A 542-nucleotide genomic window follows, 5' to 3' on the forward strand; every position below is an offset into this window, starting at 1 on the left:
GATCAATGGTTTATGATTTTGATGATAGCAAACATTTCTTATTTCTCTGCGATTGCCTTTTGTGCTAGCGTTTCAGGTCCACATGATTAGACTGCAATTTGGAACCAGCTCAAGATTGTGTAGACTAGGTCTGTGTCAGTTTATAATCTTTTTCCTTTCTTGAGTCTGTTGTATTTGGTGTGGGATCTGTTGTTTTGTAACTTGGAAGATTTCCTGTTGTTCTCTATAAGATTTCTATTTTTGATAATATTGGCCAGGACGATATTTATATCATCCTGGACGACATGTCCAAAATCAGAAACCCTGATTAGGGCATCCTCATTAAGGCAGCTGTCATTGATATCGGCCTGGACGATACATGATCGGCCAGGACGACAGTCTTAATTCAGAAAGAATCAACCGCCATAATCAGCTTAGGAATTCTTTATTTTAGGAAATCGGCCAGGACGATATTTATATCGTCCAGGCCGATCTAACTCAATTATGCCTAAATTGATCTGGTATCTTTTAAAAGCATTAAAGGTTGATTGATACGATCACAT

Source organism: Dendrobium catenatum, unplaced genomic scaffold, assembly GCF_001605985.2.
Source record: "Dendrobium catenatum unplaced genomic scaffold, ASM160598v2 fragScaff_scaffold_133, whole genome shotgun sequence".
Classification (NCBI taxonomy): Eukaryota; Viridiplantae; Streptophyta; class Magnoliopsida; order Asparagales; family Orchidaceae; genus Dendrobium; species Dendrobium catenatum.